The sequence below is a fragment of the Astatotilapia calliptera genome, chromosome 7 (genome assembly GCF_900246225.1).
Source record: "Astatotilapia calliptera chromosome 7, fAstCal1.2, whole genome shotgun sequence".
In the NCBI taxonomy this organism is placed as follows: Eukaryota; Metazoa; Chordata; class Actinopteri; order Cichliformes; family Cichlidae; genus Astatotilapia; species Astatotilapia calliptera.
The window spans coordinates 30,202,229-30,223,404 of NC_039308.1; positions in this window are offsets into that span (position 1 = coordinate 30,202,229).

Here is a 21,176-nt window from a genome sequence, read left to right on the forward strand (position 1 = left end):
TTACAAGAAGGCCTATGACTCAATGCCCCACAGCTGGATACTGGAATGCCTAGAATTGTACAAGATCAATGGGACCCTAAGAGCCTTCATCAGGAACTCAATGGGGATGTGGCGTACAACACTAGAGGCCAACTCCAAGCCCATAGCACAAGTCACCATCAAGTGCGGGATCTACCAAGGAGATGCTCTGTCCCCACTGCTGTTCTGCATAGGCCTGAACCCCCTCAGTGAGATCATTAACAAGACTGGATACGGATACCGACTACGGAACGGAGCAGTTGTCAGCCACCTCCTGTACATGGATGACATCAAGCTGTATGCCAAGAGTGAACGAGACATCGATTCACTGATCCACACTACCAGGCTATACAGCAATGACATTGGAATGTCGTTCGGACTGGAGAAGTGTAGTCGGATGGTAACAAAGAGAGGGAAGGTAGTCAGAACTGAGGGGATTGAACTACCAGAAGGCAACATTGCAGACATAGAGGACAGTTACAAGTACCTGGGGATCCCGCAGGCAAATGGGAACCATGAAGAGGCCGCTAGAAAGGCTGCAACCACCAAGTACCTGCAGAGGGTCAGGCAAGTCCTGAGGAGTCAGCTGAATGGTAAGAACAAGATCCGGGCCATCAACACGTATGCCCTTCCCGTGATCAGGTACCCTGCTGGGGTAATAGGCTGGCCAAAGGAGGAGATAGAAGCCACTGACATAAAGACAAGAAAGCTCCTTACCATGCATGGAGGGTTTCACCCCAAGTCCAGCACCCTGAGGCTGTACGCTAAGCGGAAGGAAGGGGGCCGGGGACTGGTGAGTGTCAGCACCACAGTCCAGGATGAGACAAGGAACATCCAAGAATACATTGGGAAGATGGCCCCAACTGACCGAGTGCTCAGTGAATACCTCAGGCAGCAGAAACCCAAGAAAGAGGAGGGAGACGAGGAACCATCATGGAAGGACAGGCCCCTGCATGGTATGTACCACCGGCAGATAGAGGAGGTGGCTGATATCCAGAAATCCTACCAGTGGCTGGACAAAGCTGGACTGAAAGACAGCACAGAGGCACTAATCATGGCAGCACAAGAACAAGCTCTGAGTACAAGATCCATAGAGGCTGGGGTCTATCACACCAGGCAAGACCCCAGGTGCAGGCTGTGTAAAGATGCCCCAGAGACAATCCAGCACATAACAGCAGGGTGCAAGATGCTAGCAGGCAAGGCATACATGGAACGCCATAACCAAGTGGCCGGCATAGTGTACAGGAACATCTGTGCCGAGTATAACCTGGAAGTCCCGGGGTCAAAATGGGAGATGCCCCCAAGGGTGGTGGAGAATGACCGAGCTAAGATCCTGTGGGACTTCCAGATACAGACGGACAAAATGGTGGTGGCTAACCAACCGGACATAGTGGTGGTAGACAAACAGAAGAAGACGGCCGTAGTGATCGATGTAGCGGTTCCGAATGACAGCAATATCAGGAAGAAGGAACACGAGAAGCTGGAGAAATACCAAGGGCTCAGAGAAGAGCTCGAGAGGATGTGGAGGGTGAAGGTAACGGTGGTCCCCATGGTAATCGGAGCACTAGGTGCGGTGACTCCCAAGCTAGGCGAGTGGCTCCAGCAGATCCCGGGAATAACATCGGAGATCTCTGTCCAGAAGAGCGCAGTCCTGGGAACAGCTAAGATACTGCGCAGGACCCTCAAGCTCCCAGGCCTCTGGTAGAGGACCCGAGCTTGAAGGATAAACCGCCCACAGGGGTGTGCTGGGTGGTTTTTTTTTTTTTTATATATGTAAGTAAATGCTGAAACATATATATATATGTCAGCATTTACTTACAATAAGTGAAGTGACATTTAGTCCCCTGTAATGTCCTCTGCCTATGGTGCACCTCGATGACCTCTGGTGCAACATAGCAGTCATTGAGCCTATCCCATATAGCTCTCAGACCGTTTGCTGGTTGGTTCACATACACAGATCGTATTGATTGATTGATTGATCATACTTTATTCATCCCGAGGGAAATTGGGTTAAGGTAAGGACTCAGCTGAACAGCTGGCATGTTTAGCTACCTAGCCATTTCACAAGGAGGTCAAGCTGTTCACTTGGTGAGCGGTTGAGGCCCCTGATGGTATTCATAAACGATGCTTTCCAGGCTCTATAGCATTCGGGACAGTCGTTGAAGTGAATGAGCCCTGTAGACACCAGTTCGCATCGAGCCATAAATCTAACAAGGTCTGACATGTTCTGCTCCATTTCTAGTGGAGTGTACAGTGGGCCCCTTTCCTGGTATGTAATCTCATGTGGGTGACTGAAGTTGTCTGGGGTTGTAATATAGGCGGTGCCGGTGTAGCCACTGTCCAGAGGCTGTTGTGCATAATTGACCGTTGGCTCTTGTTTAGGGGTGTAGGTATCACTTTGCTCTGCTTTGCCTGGGAAATGTTCCTTTAGATTTGCTACTGTAGGTGTGGTTCGTGTTTGGATGTGTGGTACTGCAACTGACTTGGGACTTGGTTGAGTATGTATATCAGATCCTAGCGTAAAGATCCTGGGGTAAGAGTCTATGGTCGGTGAATGCTGAGGGAGCTTCATCTCTGTGTTATCATTGGAGGTTTCTAGAATGGGTGTGGTTTGGCTGCCATGTGTGGCACCCTTCACATATTCCCTTGTGCGCCTTACTGGGTCATCAGCAGGAACGTCTATTTCACTAAGAGTCTCGTTATTATCCTTAGTCGCTGCAGCTTCCAAAACTTCTTACTCTATGACTGGGTGGGATGCACCCAGTCATAGAGTAAGTCAAAAGATGCCTCAGGAACTTCGCTGTATGCAAACAGCAGAAAAGACAGCCACCCCAATCTTTGTATGTGTTTGATATGTTATTTCTGCAACATGCTCTTGAGGGTCTGGTAGAACCTTCCCGCCAGGCGATCAGTCTGTGGTTGGTTAGGTGATATTATGGTTGCTGAGATGCCCAGCTGGTTTTGGAGGAGTTGTATCAACTTGGAGGTAAAACTGGTTCCCCGGACTATCAGAATTTCATCTGGTATCATCTGGAGAAAAGCTGTACCAGTACATGCACAACAGTGGGAGATGTGAAGGAAAGCTTCTGAAAATTGTGTAGCATAGTCACACACAACCAAGATATACTGACGATAATATTGCTCTTCATGTGGCTGTCATTGTGGAATAGAACAGAGTTGACAGGAAGTGGCTCGAGTAGACCTTGATCTGACTTGGGAGCAGGCATGTTTTCTGGCATGTGGGACATATAAGACAATGAGACTGCGTACATGTCAAGCAAAAATGGGAAGTCATCCGCAACACCCTCTACAGATTTTTTGGTGGCCAAGGTAACCAGCCTAGGTGAAGGTATATGTAGTTTTTATTGTTTAAAGTGCCTAGAACATTTCAAGACGATTTCATCTTGGTCAAGTCATTTGGTATTCATGTATATATATCCTGTCAGATGTTTTAAACCAATAGGCATCATAGATTAAAAAAAAAAGTATGTATGATGTGTACAAAATGTAAGAAATATGTGATTATAAATAAATGATTAGATTTTTATTTTTTTTAATCTATAAATTTAGTGCCTTCACATAACAAAACCATACAACTTAGCCACTTACTGTGGGACTCTCTGTCACTTTATCTGTGGATTAGAGGATAAAAACAGTGAGTGGTTTGTCAACAGTTCAAAATTTGAAATATGTGAGTGGGTGGAGAGTGGCAGAAGATAGCTTCTTTTTTGCCTATCACCAGATTCTCCTATGGGTCTGAGCAGATGTGCCATGCCAGAGCTGTTTTTCTTAACTTGGGAAAAGGAATTTGACGTTCTGCACAGGAAAGTCCTGAGCTTGCCAAACACACAAACATGCACCATCCATACACACACAAACCGACCACCATAGCTTGTTGTGTTGTAAATCATTGGCCTCTCTCTGGTCTATTAAGATATGGAAAGCGCCACATGGGATTTATACAGTCAATCTATTTTACTAGTCTTTGGTGTCAGTGCTGCCATCAGGTTTGTTCCTTAAATGCCTTATCAGTTAAATGCAGCTGTTATCCTATGTATTCAACCAGAAATGTGAATGTGACTTCAGTATGAATAGAAAGCTATGTCTGCTATATAGCATTTCTACAGGTATAACATTTATACATTATGATACATTATATATATATATATATATATATTACTTGAATTAGTTGTAAAAATAACGATAAAAGTCATGCATCTTTTTTAGATATGAAAAAATGATAATATATGTATTTCCAATTTCCTTTTTCCTTTTTATTTTATTTTTAACTTTTGTCACTATATCTGTCACATCTGTGAATATGAACTGTGCTGAAAATAGATATAGGTTTTATATCACAAGGTAAATATATAATGCATTAATATATGCAGAAATAATATAATATAACATAATACATTTTGTTGATGTTAGCATATTTATGTAATGAATGTAAATTAAAATTGTTCATCTCTCATTTACACACAAGGATGTTCTTTTTTTTTTTTTAACAAATCTGATCTTTTAACAGTCTTTACTAAGATAATTTAATGAACTCGTTGTTTTTATTCTCTTGGAAAGCAGCTGCATCCCACTGCAGCTTTAGTGATAAATATTGTGTTGTTAAGGCAGAAGACCTATCACATAGTTAAATATAATAGTATTACTATACTAAGGGTAATGATTCTATTACTAATACAAATGCCAGTGTTATTACTTGATCAGCTGTTGTACTCCACGGTTTTGTATTTGTACTTGTACAGGTTCTCAGTTTAACTGAGTAAATCCAATAAACCCCAAGTGAGCTCCCAGATTACTTTAAACTCAAGATTGGGCCTATGTAAACGCTTCTGCATACAAAGACTAAGAGTAAACTTACATAAAGAGATAAATGTCTGTGCCAATTTCACTCAATATAAACATCAATAAATAAAAAGCTCTATAAATTTGGCAAATATTAAGCCCCACTTTCTGCTGGTACCATCTCTTTTGCTTTAGAATATCCATCTGTTCTTTTTCATAATACGATTTGGAATAAAAATCAAATTATAAACTATACTAGACTTTTCACTGTGCGCTTCATGGATTTCAAAGGGGAGCACTTCACAAAATCTTGCATACATCATTGATCCAACAAATGATGTCCCCATGTCTGCATTTCATTTCTTGTCCTCTGCTGGCTGCTCTGACCAAAACAGCTTTATTGAAGCATGACATTACAGTTTGCTGGATACTCACTCTGCCCGGCTTATACAAGGTCTGGTACTGTTCACTGTTTTAGGACATTTTTTACATATCCTGAAGAAGGCCGTCCATCCACCCATCCAAACTTTTTCTACTGCTTATCTGGGGTTGGTTCATGAGCCACAAGCCTAAGCAGAGAAGTCCAATCCCCCCTTTCCTCAGCCATCTCCTCCAGCATATTCAGGGGAACACCAAGGCATTCCCAGACCACAAAGAAATATAATCTCTCCAGAATGTTTTAGCTCTGTTTGGTGCCTCTACATCAGGGGTGTCAAACTCAAATACACAGTGGGCCAAAATTCAAAACTGGAACAAAGTCGCGGGCTAACGTTAATATTTATTGAAATATATTTATTCCTCCAGATATGAAAATGAATCTTTTCTTATGGACTCAAAAACGTTTTGCTGAAAAACTGAATATGGAACAAGCAAAGCTTAATACTAAACAATATATATATTAGCTGTATAATACCAGTAGGCCAGCTCTAATAATAATATGGTATGGCTTCGCGGGCCAAATGTAAGTAGGCTGCAGGCCAAATTTGGCCCGCAGGCCAGAGTTTGACACCTATGCTCTACATGGTAGGACATACGCAGAACACAATGCTCAGGAGGCACTCTAGTCAGATACCCAAAACACATCAACCCTGTATCTAAGAGAGTCCAGACACCCTTCAGAGGAAGCTCATTTCTACTGCTTTCACACTCTCTAATTTCTTTGCTTACTAACCAAAGCTCATGATCAAAGGTAAAGGAAGGAACATATACAGACCAGTAAATTGACAGCTTCACGTTTACCCCAGCTCTCTCTTCACCCCAATGGATTGATACAGTTTCTACATCACTGCAGGCACCACACCAACTTGTCTGTCAATCTCCCACTCCCTCCTCCACACATTCTTTAAACTCTATTTCAGCTGAAAAATATGGCCTCAAACTTGGAAATGTTAATTCTCTTTCCCCCTGACTCACACTTGCCTGTTAACCACTCCAGTGTGAATTGGAGGCCAAAACCGCCACCAGAACCACATCATCTACAAAAAGCGGAGACAAGATCCTTTGACCACCAAAGTGGAAGCCGCCTGCCACTTCTCTCTGCCTAGAAATTCTGTCCATAAAAATTATGAACAGAATGGGTGACAAAGGACAGCTCTGGCAAAGTTCAACACCCACCAAGAATGAGTCCAACTTACTGCCAAAAATGCAGACCAAGCTCTCTCTGCAGCTTTAAAGGGACTGAATGGCTTGCAGAAATTGTCCAGATACCTCAGAAATCTCACAGGTTCCCTTTAGGTACATGGTTGAATACTTCTTCAAGTCCCCAAAGCCCATGTAGGCTGATTGGGCAAACTCCCCCACAATTAATTTGAGGGTGTGTGTCCAAAATCACACCTTTAGTCGATTTAGTCGATTTTTGCATGGAACCAGTGCATCAAGGGAACCCTCACAGACATTGGAAGAAGATGGAAGCTCCACACAGAAAGACTACAGACTGGACTTAAACCCATGACTTTTTTGCTTTCAGGTGACATTACTTTTCAATTATCCACCATGCTGCCCCTTTTTCATAGCATTATATTGCTTCTAAATGATACAGAATATTTAGATTTTTAATGTTTTCTTTGCAGTTAAAATTTTAGTTTAGCGTTTTCCTTAAGAAAAAAGACACACGAATGCATGTCCTATTTCTTCATCTTCTTGCCACTGTGGTCGCTTTACATCCATCTAATCCTGTCACTTGCGTCTTTTTCTATCAAACCAACCATCTACATATCCTAATTCACAACATCCATAAATCATCTCTGTGGATTTTTTTGTTTGCTTGGTTTCATTTTTGCTTTTCCTCCTGCCTGGTAACTCCATATTAAACATCCTTTGACTAGTATATACAAGAGATGGACCAATCCGATATTACGTATCGGTATCGGTCCGTCGTTACGTAAATTAATGGATCGGATATCGGCGAGAAATGTAATCCGATCCATTAAATATCAAAAAAGCGCCTCACAAAACTTACGACACGGCGTAACTCGGCTCATAACCGTACCACGTCGGAGCAGTCTGCGTCACGTGATAGAGCGGCTGTGTGTATTTGTAGCCTACCAATCTGGCATTTCATTTCAGAGGAAGTTATCCCAGAGAAAAGTACAGCAAGTGTTTAAGTTCATCTCTGAATGTTTGTAAAGCATTCCCACGTTAAGTTTAACAACTGATATATGGAGCGACTGCCTCTCTCTCCCTCTCTCTCCTGCTGCTACTTCAATCATGAAACTGATCAATGATCAGCTGATCGGCTTTTCTGTCGCGACTCTGTCTCTCTTGTTTGTATATTGCCCACTTCACGCCAGAAAGAGGAAACCAGGGGCTGAATAACAGCAGCACGTTTAACCTTGATAAGCTGTTGTTAGAATTTATTCAATATTACTTTGTACACCAGGATCCTTTTCTACGTAGCTGACGGCTGGTAACTGTGCAGGGGCGGATCTAGCAAAGTTTAGCCAGGGGGGCCGATAGGGCATTAACAGGGAAAAGGGGGCACAAAGACATACTTTTCTTTCTTACTCTCATTTAAAATGTCTAGCTTTTAATAAATAATTATCTGAATAGTACACTCAAAGTTTTAATCTTTTAAAAAATATATAGAAGTCCACTAGTATATAGTAACTCGAAATTTCAAGTTATCTTTTTTTGGTTTAGTGGCGGAAATGGGCTTCGACTGTGATACAATTAATAGAAAATACATATATTTAAAAAAGGGAAAAAAAGATTTCCAGTCAGATCACAAAGGTGTAACAAGTATCCTTATTAAAACTGGATGTCATGCTGAAGCCATTGATCACATTCACCCATGCTATGAAGTCAAACTTGTGAAAGTTCCCATTCCTGTTTTCTCCTCAGATGATAAACTGAGCTGAGGACAAACAGAATGGAGCCTGAATCAATACCTCCATTTACAACATGAAAATAACCTGGGGAGAGAGAGGGTGAGGAAAAACAAACCGATAATCTTCCAACTGTCATTCCCCTTGTGCAAGGGGAAATCAATCACTTGTTGAACTCCATACAGTGTGCACCTTGGAAACTACAATCTTTCATCACAATACGTACATGCTGAGTGGCTTATGATGGTCAACAAACAACACATACAAAAACTTTCTTTGCTGCCTTCCTCTTGATTGACTCATTGAAATTCAACTTTTCAGAAAGTACAGGAACCAAATGAAAACAAATGCATCTTTCCTTTTCATGCTCGAACAACCCTATAAAAAGGTTTTCAGTAAGTGAAAAAATAGAGCTTTCATTTGTTTATTATGTATCTTTGCTGATTGCTTTATTTGAAAAACTAGAAATAATAAAAAATAAAAATAATGACAATAAAATGGGGGAAAAATGATTCAATCTGGATTTTAAAGAAATGGAAAAGGGTGTTCATCGAGACATGGAACCATTCTGCAGTTCATTTTCTATCGTTTCTCTTCTGAACTTAAAAGACATCAATTGGTCTGGTGTATAATCAACAATGCATTTCTCTCACCCTGAATCATAACCTGTTTAAATGTCTTTTCTATTCTGCATTGGGTCATAATTTAGAAAAGGAGTGATATGTTGCATGGGCTAAGGCTTAAAAGGAACAGATAAGCTCTTTGGAATCATAAACTCCTTAGATAAATGTTTTCTTTTATTTATTTATTTACTTTTCCCCCAAACATAGCATTGGCTTCCCTTTTGAGAGCCAGTGGCTACACCCATCTTTTATATAGAGTCTCTTAGTGTTTCTCCTAGTTGTATGACAGTTTTATTTCCATTAGCAGCTAACCTCTTAGTTTGCTACCTGATTATGGTGACATGTTATAAGAGTTGAAGAAAGTGGGGGCTCAGACTGCAAAGGAGCAGAAAAGCCCAAAATAAATGGGAAATGTTGCACAAAAATAGGTCACTATTTATCTTTTGAATAATGTATATTTTTTAAACTATAATTTGCATATTCCTAATTGTTTTCATTGGACCTGAATTATAAGAAGCAAAGTCTGTTTGACGTGGAGGAGATTGACTCTTGCATTGTTGTTGCTATAGTTTACTTACATGCTGTGCTCAATGCCTTGTCAATCTATTTGTCACATAGTGTTTGTGTTACATAGACTGACAACCACATGTGCTTAACTATTCCAGCTTAGAAGATGTGGTTTAAGCTAATATTTGCATGATGAGACTATATCTATATGACAGGATAGAGGCAATGTTTTATTTAAACGTGATATTTATTGCCTCTATCTTTTTTCTTTTTTCGATGTAGCAATTAACTAATCCAAGATAATTTTTCATATAGCTAATGTTATCGTACTTTTGTGTTGTTACTTCTATACCTATAACAATCTTTGAGAAGTTTGTTATAGCTATCTGCCTGAATTTTAATTCTTTCTTTTGTCTTTTGTCTGGTCTCTTTAGGAGTCACCACAGCAGATCATCTGCCTCCATCGCACCCTATACTGGGCAGACTGATCTGTCACACCAACACTGTGCAGACCTGTGCAGTCCAGACCTTTGTCACTTTGCAACAATAGATTCAAAATATAACTTTTTACCACTGTAATCAACATGCTTTGAAATGCATGACTTTTACCCTGAAGTGAAGCTGTCTGTCTCAGTTTGACAATGCATGCTGATAGTATTACACATAATTCAGTGATGTGTGAAAAGACAGTGAAAGCTTTTACGCAATTTAGGCAGCACTACTACTGAAGAGCAGGTGTACTCATGTCAATAAATATTTTAATTAGCACAAGTTCGACAATATAGATATCACAGATATATCTTTGTGGCACTCCAAAACTGTTTTAGCCAGCACTAAAGAAAAACCACATGTGCTAAAAAGAAAAAAGCTTGAGAATAAAAATTCAAGCACTGTGCTGTTGTGTGTTTAAACTGTCATGGTCCTGGGCCATGTTGGCCCAGTGTTCTTAGTTTTCTTGTATGTTTGTATTTTGTTCCTTATTTAGGCCATGTTTTCTGAGTTGCCCTGTTCCCTAAGTGTTTTCCCTTCATGGCTTTTACCCCCTGTGTGCCCCTCTGTGTATCTGTGAGCCCTCGTCTCTCCTTATGTTTTATTCCATGTTTCCCCTGCCCATTATGTCCAAGTTCTCCCCGTGCTCTCTCTCTCCCCCCTGTGTGCCCTGTGTATTTATGAGCCCTCGTCTCCCTTTGTGGTTGTTTCATGTTTCCCCAGCCCGTTATGTCTGTGTTTTCCCCGTGCTCTCTCTCCTCCTGTCTGAACCTCTGTGCACTTCCTGTTTACTTTGTGACTCTCACGCCCGTACATGTCATGTTCAGTTCACCCCGCCCTGTCTCGTTATGATTATCAGTGTCACCTGTGTTCCCCGTGTGTTCCCACTTTCCTCGTTTACCCTCTGTGTATTTCTGTCTGCGTCTCCCTCTGTTCGGCGTGACGTCGTCCCTCATGCTGTGTGTGGATCTCCCTGTGTCTCCCTGTGAGTTCTTAGTTTATGGTTTCCCAGTTTAGTCTAGTTTGTATGTTTGTTCTCCCAGCAAATAAAGCTGTGTTTTGAGTTCACCTCCCCGAGTCTGTGAGTCCTGCATTTTGGGTCCACCTCCTGCCTGCCGCACAGCGATTCCTGACATAAACTTAGCTATGACCTCTCTGACTTCGAGCAGCCAGCTCTTCTCTTATCCACGACTACTATATTTTATACATACACACCATACCAGCCCAGTAATGCTGCACTGTTCTGTCTGGGTCCAACTTTTATATTGTTCATGATCTGTGCTCTCTGCCAGAAACCACCTTAGTTACAATCCAAGCTCTCCCAGTGGATTTATCAATTTTAATATACAGCATTGCTACTGTTTTACGACTTTACATTGTGTCGAATGCCATATTTAAATACCAGTGCAGGTCCATTTAGGATGGACATGGGTAGAATCTCTGAGCTGTTCCTACTCTACTAACATGTTTCTAACATTATACATTCCCTCCTGATCCAGCATAAGAATGCATTAGATGTGTATTGTGACTTTATTAATTTATGTTTTATTATGCTGAGCTTCAACCTGAAGTTTGAACCTATAACTTTTCACCTTAGACTTCTAGTTTACTAATAAAGACACTGAACCCCATCATTTTCATGCCGTGTGATGCATGGTTTATGTGAATGTCGTTGTGTTTTATGCTCTTCAGTGTACAAGTCATTGCATAAGAAAGCATCACATCTCAATGTTACCCTCTGCCCCATGACTCAGAGTTTCCTGGTATCAAGACTTTAGCTTGAGGGCCAATGTCATCTTCAGTGCCAGAAGAATAGATGTGGCATGCCAGCTTCATACACCTCCCACTCACCATGCTTCACTAGTATCTCATCCTACTGTAACTTCCCTACGAGTAATGACCATGCTCCTGTCTGGTCCATGTATGTATGCACACGTGTACATGCCCACACACACAGAAAGAGACAGACAGGGGAGACAGTGTGAATGTAAAGCTGTTGAAATCAGTGTTCTTTCTTTACGCAGCAGTCAGATTTCGGAGACAATTGCAGATAACAAATAGTACAAAGGGAATGTAAGCTGACAGACTTTTACTTTTTTTTTCAATTTTAAGTTCAGTTTTATCATCTTTCAGTAATATAGAACTTAAATCGATCAGTACTCTTCACAGAGGTAAAAAACAAAAAAAAAAAGGAAAAAATCTCTTAGGAATATTATTTCTTTACTACATTATTTTGTATTTAATGTCTTGTATTTAGATCACCAGTGTGTTTCAAATTTGTCTTTACTACTAAATAATATGAATATTAACTTAGCGCAATAGACGGTGCACAAGAGAGGTGAAGAAAAGAGCTCAAGCTGAGCGTAGGGGCAGAGACTGTGTCAGTAGTGTCAGTAGTGATTTGTGAAAAAAAAAGGATAGAAGCAAGGGTAAAAGACAAGATTTACAAGATGGTACTGCGACCTGTTATATGGAGACCGTGCCACTGACAAAAAGACAAAAAGGCCAAGCTGGAGGTGGCAGAGCTGAAGAATCTAAGATTGGGAGTGACCATGATGGACAGGATTAGATTTGAGTACCTCATAGGGACAGCTCAGGTTGGAGACAAACTCATAGACTCTAGACAGTGAATGTATTGGATGAAGTTTGTTGAATATGGAGCTGCCAGGCAAGAGGAAATGATCAAGACCACAGAGAAGATTTACGTAGTGTTGATGGTTGATCCCCTAAAAGAAAAAGAATAGCATCAATAGCATGATCAAAATGAGATTTCACACTTTTTCTCGGATCTCAGCCTGTCAACAATGCAATACCCCTATATGACTATGGCTTTGACTAGGATCCTGCAACTTGAACAGTTGATTACAACTGACTTACTACAGACATCTTTAAAAATTTGTTGACTGAATAAAATGTCAGTTCAGGCAGTCTGTTCAAATGGACATTCACTGAGCAAAATCCAACTGTTGCCGTGTTGATATACTGCAAAACTCAGTGATTTATTATTAAATACATGCAGATTTCTCAGATTTCTACAGAAGCATACATATGTTACTGCTGGTATTTACTGAACAAACACACAGCCTTTTTTGCTTCCATTATATTCTCTTTTAAAAAAGTTTGAGATATGAACTCCTGGTGTACTGGGATGAGGAAAAACTGGAATGAGGAAAATAGTTCACTATGGTCGAGATGTTAAAATTAGGTGCAGCTTGGCAAAAAGAAAGTTGATAAAATAATGTGAGGTTGTGATAAGTTATTTCCTTCAAACAAATGTTAGACCCTTTACAAAACTGTTTTAGTTGCTCCATGTCTGCCATGGCCATGAGAGGTTCTATTAATTTTTCAGCCACTTTGTAAATAAAATAATTTAGCTGTTCAATATATTTTTTCCTAAAAAGACAGCTCATCAAGACAAATAACTCACAAAACACTTAAATAAAGTTAAATACATAATTCTAAACTTACATTCAGAATTAGATTTGATGAATATTATGAATTTATACAGCATGTTAGAGTGACACACAAACGGCAGCAATACCGGCAGCAGGAAGTGCTGTTTATACTTGTATTTGTGCTATTCTCTTATACTCACACATTCCAGCCAAAATTATACCAAAGTATGCCTAAATATAACTTAATCACTTTCTGCTTTCTTGTTGCTAGCCAGCATTTATGTATGCCACTCACATCCAGAATGGGCATAATTGCTAACAACAGTTGTGAAATATTCTGAACGCAGTCTAAATAAACTACTGAGCAGTAGACCTTCCTCCACAGCTTCCAGGCATTTTCTCCCTTTTTTATGGTCAGTCTGTGCTTATATGTATTATGTTCTTATAACCTGTCATTCACACCAACCACTGTTTTAAATAAAATGTATAATGGGCTCTGTGTCAGTGATCTTCCTGCTCTTGCTCAGTTCATGTTTCACCCACTTACATCCCCATTAAGCCTTTTCTACCTGGTACTCTGTATCGAACTGACTTCAAATGTCAAACTAGGTAAAATCTCCTTTGGGAACAAGGAGAACTTCTTTGACAGTGACAGTAGAGAAAGCATTTTGAAACTGAGGGAAGTTAAATGTCATCATGAATATATGAATGTACCCTGAGTGCTTTCATCAGTCCATCAATCTCCTGCTCGTTTTTGACGCTGTTTGACGCACTGCTTGTTGTGTCTCTTGTCACAGTAATAATCATTTTTGTCTGTTTTCCTCATTGCAGTGTCATATGCAGGTTGTCCTATTTCTTTCTAGTAATGTCTTATTTACCTTGTATATGGATGCACCTTAAGGTGAAATAAACCGATAAACCTAAACAAATGTAGTGAATTGAATCATGCCAGAAATGTGAACGTTGAAGTATTCATTTCTTATATCAGATTAACAATTACAAGCTGCAATTACAAGTTTCTTTAAAGTAATCATTTGCATTGTGCTAGGTAGTACCTTAGAGAATGTCGAGTCCATTGAAATTAGAATTAAAAATACACTGGCTTGCATTTACAATTCAATTTATAATGTCATATTTTGCCAAACTACTACCCACACTGTTGTACTTAGGCCATGTGAAGACTTTTAAAGCTCTAAATAGAGAGAGATTGGAGACTTGATCATGTTTATTAAGTTTGCTTGGCTTCATGTGCAGAATCGTGCTATGTAGCAGCCTACAGGAATGGTGTAGCATGAAGCTGAGTAGATGTGAAATGTGGGCACAAGCTGTGGGCGAGATCCACTTCCTCTGTCTCCGTAGAGATGACAGGGAGACAGGAAGGCCCTCTGCACACTAGCCCATCACTAATTCAAGATGGCAGCCACAGTCAGAAGAGCTGGCATCTAATGATAATGTGTCTGAGGAGGTCAGTGCTGGTGACAACAGTGCAAAACATCTGTTTGTAGCTACTATGCAAAATACCTTGTATCATTTTCTGCTTGGTGGAACTTTGTCCTCTGCCATCTGTCCATAATCTAATATTTATCAGTCATACACATTTCTGAAAAAAACAAACAGAAATCGATCATCTGCTTATGAGAAAAGGTCATTTACTTTTACTTCTTCTTCGTGACAATAGTTTTTTCACTGCAGTAGCGACTTTAACTGCTAATGCCAAAAGAATAAGAAAAATAAAAAAGTAAAAAAAAATCTGTCACTTAAAACATGCTTTTTTCATGTTTTAAGTGGCATATTTCATAGTGGCATTGACTCACTATGTAATAAACACAGTTCAGTGATAGCAATCACTTTGTCGCTGAGTGGTGAAGGAGAAAGACGGGTGTTGTTAAAGGGTTGGGACATCAAAGTAAGTGTTTGACAGATCTTCAAACTGTGTGTGGAACTATTTCCCCCCGAAAGCCTTTGCAGTACTGAAACTGGAACTTTTTGCAGCTTTTCAAAATTGGGTCTCTGTGTGTGTATGTATGTTGGTGTGTGTGGAGGCTGGTGGTGTTCTCATGAATGTTTTTTCAGGTGACAACATCAAAAAGTATTTAAAGATGATATCAGAATGTGTTAATGGCATTTGCAACCTGTCCATAAACCTATAGGATGTTGTTTGGGGGGAGTTGGCATGTCTGGGCTCAGTGGAGACAACATTATTCACTCATAATTAATACACTGGGCGAAAATAAACATGGCATTGTCTTGATCTGCTCATTCTCACATGTATCATACAGAAGCAGATTGCACTACTGTTTCCTTACAATACAAAATCCTTCAAGGAAATTGCTGCTGCAATTTGGCGCTATATAAATTTGATTGAACTGAACTGACACCCGACCATTACCTGTCTATTCTCAGATGACCACAGTCAGACATCACAGGTCTTCAACCTGTCTACTCCGTTTTACAAAGCCTGCTTAATTTCTGATTACACACTGCATTATATATTTACAATCTCAAATGAATCTTCATGTATTATTTACTGGTACCCTAATAAACCCACATCACAGCTTTTCAATTGCATAGCAACAGATTACAAAAAGGAGTTACATGGGCAGGATGACTGACAAACAAAAAAGGTAGATACAATTTCCTGTAACTGGGATGTAGCTAAAATGGTTAAGCAGTATAAAATTAACATTTCTGAACTGCAGGTATATGAAGATAGAGACTTGAACTGGAATGAATTCAGGAAATGCGAGGGCAGGATTCAGTTGCATAGCAGCTGCTGGGAAGTGTAACGTTCTGAGTGTGACACCCTGCAGTGAACCTGGCTCATCGTGGACCTGTGTTCAAGGATAGGGTGTCTACTTTTATAAATGGGCTTTTTCACTCTCACTTCTGCACTGCCAACTGTTCTCCCTGAACTCTACTCGTCTTTGTCTCCTGACTTCAAAAGCCTAGTTTTCTCAATAAGACAAGATCAGTCAGTGTATGAGTTGCTTTGATCTTTATGTGATTCCTGTAGGAAATAAAGCTTGGCACTCACACTGCCTATCAGCATGTCAGAGAAGTGTATATTTATGTGCTTGACCTTAATAGCTGTGATTGGATACCCTCCATTTAGCCCTCTTCCAGCATCCTGTCAATAAGTCGAGAGTGAAAAGATAATGGTTTGACTGTTTCAGTCCAAAGAGGCCCACCACTGGGAATAGAGGAATGGAAACACTCTGTGAGTGACACATCTTTTACAAATCCTTTTAGTCAAAAAGCGCTTTAACATGAGTCATCAGAGTATGTGACGGCCTCAGTCGATATTGAGCCAACATATTTCACCTCTAACTGGTGGAGCCTTGTTTTGTGATGCTATTCTTGTTATTAAGCCCACAGAAATAAGGAGAGAGAGAAAGAATGGAACACAAGAGGCACTGACTTGACTTGGACTGTTTTCTCTTTGGTAATCCAAAAACAGGGAACAACAGAAAAACCTGATTTGATCCATGCTAAATGAAGGTTTGAGGTCTTTAACTGCTTTTATTGGTTTAATTTGATATAATGTCAACTTGGATACGTATCACATCCTTTCAGCTTTCATAAGCTTTTGCTCATTCTTGTTGATTCCATGTACTGATACTGTATGTATTGCATTTTGAACTCATTTTATTATTATTTTTTTTCAAATGTTCTATCTGAAATTGAAAAGGACCAATCTTAAAATTATTATAAGTTGTATCCTGCCTCACACAAACTTTCATAAAGCGCAGTTCCACTCTTATTAAATTGGATAGAATTTATGTGAATATATCTTGAAGGCAAAGTTGCAGTTGACTGGCTAATTTAAGCGCAAAATGTCAATTTCAGAACTATTAATGGAAAAGCTTCATTCACCCTTTTTGAGCTATGCTTAATCAAATTTTTAAACAAGAGAGCATGATAAAAGAACTGCCGGCAAACACCTTTTCTAAAAGGAATGTTTATGTTCAGACATGTGAATTGCTGAGTGCAATCACAGAAATTTATGGTTCACTGTCATTTCATTTCCATTACAGCTGCCTGCTGTGACTAGCATTTGTGGAAAATATTGTTAAAGAAAATTGGATCTGAAATTTAGTGTCAGGACCCTGAATCAGAAGTGTGTTTCTTGATGTTGATGAGCAACAAGACTTGCAAGAGAGAGAAAAGGAGACACAGGGGTATGTCTCACAAGGATACATTTTCTGTCCACTCCTCCTTTGTCTTTTTATTCATATCCTCTCCTTATTTCCCTCAAATGTACACAGTTCTTTGCTTTACAGAGAAGAATAAAAGAGCAAGGCAGAGATAGGAGGCCAAATAGCAACATTTTTATCTGTGTTGTGCTGACTCGGCTGGATTCTCCCTCTGAGAGGCTGATGAGGAGGAATGGCCTTGTGGAGGAACCATCCGGGTGCATCCATAGCTGTCATCATCATCTGAATCCAGGACTGCTGAATCTGCAGCTTTGGCCCCCTGCATGGATGGGAAATGACCTGTCTATGTTCGCCTGACACCCTCTTCTTTTACGATGAAACTTCTCATCCTGCTCACACAAAAACACACATCTCAACGCAGACTTGTCAACGTGGGTCGGCAAGTTCTTTTTAATGCAATCACTGGCGTGTCATGCCTTAAGACTTTATCTTAATTTTTCATCCATGCCTTTAGTCCGTGACAGCTCCCAACTTCCCCTAAGGAGGGAAGTGTGTATCTTTTTACACATATCTACAAAAAAATAAAAATAAAAATTCTGTGTGCATACAATCTCTGGACCACTGACAGTCTTGTTCTATACTCTGCTATACAGTTCTCAGCATAGTTTAGCACTATATTCCCTTTCTCATGATAAAACCACTAATCAGCTTAAAAATATAAGCCATTCACGTGGCTGTTAGCCTAACCTCATCAGACATTATGCACACTAGAAGTTGTTACAGTATGTACCAGCTAAATAACATCCAGCATTGCGTGCTTGACAATTATTTTTTCAATCGTCACATTTCTAATCTAATGCCTGTTTGGCTGTTCGGACTTCGTTCAACACCAGCATTCAACATGAGTAAACTGTGCATTGACACTGCTGCTGGTAGAACCTCACAAATTTGTTCATAGTCAAACTCAGTCCATCATATAGTGACATAGTATGTTTTAGAAATCATTTTGGAAACACTGAAAGTACCTTAGTTGTATCTGCCATGTCAGCTCCTAGCAGCTTTAGATGTCACAATTCTGGGAAAGCAGTGATGTAATTTCAGGCTAAACTGGACACGACACAGCCTCTCCAAGTCTGCACATCTGAGTTAGACATAATCATATCACTGGTTCCTTCTACAGGTTCCAGAAAGTCACAAAATGCCTGCAGAATCCGAAGAGAAAACGTGCCAGAGTAATTATTGTGACTGTTTAAATACCCCTAGACTTGTATGTAAATTAAATGCGTGAATTACATAAAGCACAAAAAGCCAGTGGAAGGAGAAATTTTAGTTATCAATGAAGAATAAACAAATTAATGCTGTAACATAAAACATGCGATTGTAAATGCCAAGAAACATTTGTATTTAGAAGAGAGTTAAATTATGTGGAAGTCTAAGTGTTAAGAAAAGGATTTTATAGATGACCAAAAAAAAAAACAACCAAAAACACACATGCATTCAGGTCCACAAGTATTTAAATACTGATGCAATCTTTGTAATTATGCCTCTGTTCACCTCCACAGTGGATTTAAGATTCAACAATCAAGATGTGACTGAAATCCATCTATCGGCTTTAATTCAAGCGGTATAACAAAAAGTATGTTTCCAGTTATACATAGTGCACTGTATTCCAAGATTCAAACATAACTGGAAACTAACTTAATTTCAATTTTATGCAGCAAATAATGTCCTAAAGTCTAGAGCTCATTTTGATGTTGTGCCAAGTCTTCACCATGGCTACCTTCAGCTGATGCTTTTTTATGCGTCTCTCTGCCTTCGGTTTGTCTTCAGCAGTGTTGGTCAAGTTACTTGAAAAAAGTAATCAGTAACTAATTACTGATTACTTCCCCCAAAAAGTAATCCCGTTACTTTGCTGATTACTTATTTTCAAACGTAATTAATTACTTAGTTACTTAGTTACTTTTTAAAAACACGATTTACAACCTGAATAGGTGATAAAGCGATAGATATTACAGCCCAATTCTACTTTTTCTGCATAATCCATCATACAAAATGTAATCAAATGGAAAAGTTTCTTTTTTTAACTTGTTTTATCAGTTTTAATCTTTTAACTTTATGCATCAAGCAAAAATTTAATTATATGCAACATTCTCTGACTTGAATAAATTAGTTTAACATTTAAAGGTAGAAAGGTAGAAGGCTGGGCACTGCTGCTCTCGGGGGACTCTAAGTGTTAAACCTATTTTCTGCACATTCCAGGGTAGGCGGAGGTTTACCCTGGTGCAGGTGTACCGCTGTCAGTTGAAGAATCCGCGAGTTTCTCTGTGAATTTCCCATTACGTCGTTGCGCACTCGGTGCTTGCTTGGAAGTTTAGGGGTTTTTTTCGCTGTAAAAAGTTTTCTTCCCACGCACAACAGATGCTAATGTTTTTGTCACTTTTTATGGAATCAAACTCAAAATAAGGTCAGTAAGGTCAGGTCAGTTCCACGCTTTAAACGCCGCACGCTCATACTCTCTCCCACAATCGATATATGATCCATTGTTGATCTGCACACAGCTGTTGTCACCAACGGCGCAAAAAAAGTAATCAGATTACAGATTACAGTAACGCGTTACCCATCTCTGGTCTTCAGTAATTGAAAAGCATGCTCTATTGGGTAGAGATCAGGTGGCTGACTTGGCCATTGAAGAATATCCCCTTTTCTTAGGCTTCAGAAACTCTTGGCTTACTTTTGCGGTATGCTTTGGGTCATTATCCACTTGGACTGTGGAGCTCTGTCTGATCAGTATTAAAGCATTTGGCTGAATCTGAGCAGAGTGTACAGGCTTGCACACTTCAGAATTCATCCTGCTACTTCTATCAGCAGTCACATCATCAATAAACACCAATGGCTAGATTCCACTGGCAGCCATACATGCCACAACATTGCCTCCAACATGTCTGACAGATGATGTTGAATGCTCTTTTTCTACATTTTTTTTTTGTTGCCATCATTCTGGAAGAAGTAAATCCACCCAATGCCTTTTTTTGTCTGGAAAAGGCAGGGTGTTTTAGGTGCTTTCTGGGAAGTTCTAACGTGGTCTTCCTATTCTTGATTGTAATCAGTGGTTTTCTCATTGCTGTAAATTCTCTTCTTCACAGGGTTTTACACTTTTACAGTGATATGCATGGATATTTTACAGAGTTTAACTCCCCTAGCTTCTTTAATCAATGTATTTCTTTTTTTCAGCCTTTTTGTGACTCTTTCACTTGCATCAACATTCATTTAGACTTTATTTTGGGTGTTCCAGTGAACTAAATGCAACTTCAACACTTTGATTCAACTCTAAATCTTTTATCTGTTTCATTTGTTACGAAAAACAACAAAGGACCTCCCCCCCTCCCCCCACCCAAAAAAGTGTCAACATCCAAATGCTTTTGAAGTTGAGTGCATGTGTGTTTTATTGCCTGCCACAGATATACAGACTTTTCAGTGCACAGAGTAGTGCCATTAGTTGTTATTCATTCCTTAGTTTGTTTATTTATTTTCTTTACTTATTCACCGGTCAAACTCAAAATGCTAAATAAAATCATCTCCCCAATTACAACCTGGGGGCAGCACCGAAGGGTAAAACTCTGTTTACCTAGTCACAGACAGTCAGTCACAAATTAAATTTAAATACATGTAGAAGTTTCCCTCAAGCTCACTATTTCACAGTTCAGTTTAATTTCAGTTTAATTCAGTTGTATTAATATAGTACCAGTTCACAACAACAATTGTGTCAAGGCCCTTTAACTTGTAAGGTAAAGACCCTACAATATTAACGACAGAACCATAATACTCAGACAATCCCCTATGAACAAGCCTTCAACAACAGTTCCAAGG